Genomic DNA, 2,465 nt, shown 5'->3' with positions numbered 1-2,465 from the left:
ACGTTTGCAAATCCCTGTCTGTGTTTGATGATTTCGTTCTCTTAAACTCTGAAACTCACATTTCTCTGGATTTAAACCCAACAGGAAGCGATTTCCATCTTTCTAGGTCCTCTTCTATTTTTTTTTTTAAAGAGGGGTGTGGTTCAGTTTTGATAACTCAGCTATGACACAGTAATTCCCAAATATTTGATATTTCCTGATTGCAATTGTAGACCTGAGGGATTCTGTAGAGAGCAATTAATTTGTAGTATTATAGATTTAGATCAATTTATAGAGTATTCTGAGACTTTTGAGAAAGATTCTAGTAAACTAATCACTTGAGAGAGGCAAGTGTTAGGGTGCTGGAGATAAAGTAATATATCATCTGCGTAAAGACTAATTTTATGCTCTAATTTCATGCCCTTTATACCTTTAACCACATTTGTTTGTCTGATTGAAGCAGCTAGAGGCTCAATGAAAATTGTTGGGATCCTGAGGCTTGCCCACCAGGGGGTGCCGAGGATCCCTTTCTTAGGGTTTGTGTTTCTGTGGGGATCCGGGGGTCTGTCCACCTTTCTCCAGCAGAGGGCGTTCTAGGTCTCCTGGAGCTGGAGCTGACTTCACACCTGCGGCTCGTTTGCTCATCAGGAGACCAGCATTTAAGGAGAGGCAGAGCAACACTCCAGCGCCAGAGTGTTTTGCCAGTTATGGTTAGCAAGCCTGAGCCAACCCACCTGTCTGAATCTTGACTCCCTGAAAACCTGAACCAGAAACTAATCTGTTTTTGTCTTTTCTGCCTCCCAGGTTGAACCTGCCTGAACCCTGAGACCTGGAAGAGTTTCTCAGATGGAAACCAGTTAGTTGGATCTCTGAAGAACCCTGGAGGATCTAACCTTTCAAGGACCTGCCTGCCTACTCTCTGAAGAACCTGGAAGGGAAACTCAAACCTGTGATCTGCAAGCTCTGCCCCCACCAAGCCCTCAGCCTGCCGACAGCCCCTGGACCTCCCTGGTTTCTCCCCTCTGCCGCTCAGCTCAATCTCCTGAATAGTGAACCCAGTCGTGACCAGTCCTGGATCTGATAACCCCAGACCTGTTATTGTTCAAACCCTTTAATAAACCCTTGAACTTTTTCCCAGTCTCAGAGTGTAATCTGCACATGGGCTAGAATCCAAACCCCTCATGACAGAACACTCTGGCCAAACACTAGCCCTGCGGAGTCACTCTGGAAGATGTCGGATCAACAACCAGCCCACATTCGGAACCATGTCTCCGCCCCCCGTGAATTAGACATCCGTCATCTAAATCCAACCGCACCCAGCAGGAAATAGCCCTGTATCCCCAGAGCGTTACACCAGAGACTGAATCCGTTCAACTTCCGGTACAAGATATTAATCCCCCACTCAGGTCAGAACCCAGTCCTTCATTTCCAGAATTCCGTCCTTCACTTCCTGAAAGATATTTCGGCAATCCTAGTAAGTGCAAATAATTTTTGTTCCATTGTCTGCTCTTTTTTAAGCAGTCTCAGTCTAGTTTTCCTAATGACACGGAAAGAATAGCCTTTATTTTGTCACTACTGTCCGGAAAATCCCTTGAATGGGCGGAAACCAGATTTTCGTCTGAGTCAAGTTTTAGTTGCACTTTTTGGGAATTTGTTCACGAGTTCAAACAAGTCTTTAATCAAGACTCTGAGAAGTCCACTGAACCTCGTAGATTATTGGATTTCAAACAGGGAAAAAGAACCGTTGTAGATTTCTCTATCGACTTCCGGGTTAAAGCGGCTACTTCCGGTTGGAACGATTCTGCACTCAGATGCGCCTATTTTCATGCTCTAGATGAATCCCTTAAGAGTGAACTGGTTACTTTCGATGTAGCTACAACCTTAGATGAACTTATACTGTATTCTATACTTGTAGATAACAGACTACGAGCCAGATCCAAAACTGTTCAGCTTCCGGTTCAGAACTCTTTTTCCCATTTGCATCAGGTCAGACTTTGTAAACACCTCCGCGATCAACAATTAGCACCATCCACCAAAAAACTTAAAATAGGTCCAGTATTTTTACCCCAGACAGTCAGAGCTCCCCAATTCCAGGAGTCAGACCTCTGGAATTTCTTCTATAGAGATTGGGATGATCTCTTCCCCTTCTTGCCACCTCATTTCCCTCTCAGCCAGCCAGATCAAGCGTCAGCATCCATTATAGAACCAGTAAATCTAGCATCAGAACCCGTTAGAATATCTGTCCCCTTAGTTTCTGAGCCGTCTGATTTTCTTGCCTCAAAATCGGTTCACGTACCAACCAGTCTAGCGTAGGGCTGGGCGATAATTCAATAACGATATATATCGATCGATAGACATGTGGCGCAATAGAAAAAAAGAGGGTCGATAAAAGTTCAATAAAAAAGAAACGCAGTTTTCCTTCCTTCTCATTGTAGCCTAGCATGTAGGTTTATGCTAGTCACTACTTCCTCCCAACCAATCACAAT

Source organism: Cyprinodon variegatus, unplaced genomic scaffold (genome assembly GCF_000732505.1).
Source record: "Cyprinodon variegatus isolate N-32 unplaced genomic scaffold, C_variegatus-1.0 Scaffold2063, whole genome shotgun sequence".
Lineage (NCBI taxonomy): Eukaryota > Metazoa > Chordata > Actinopteri > Cyprinodontiformes > Cyprinodontidae > Cyprinodon > Cyprinodon variegatus.
Note: the sequence above shows the minus strand (reverse complement) of the source record.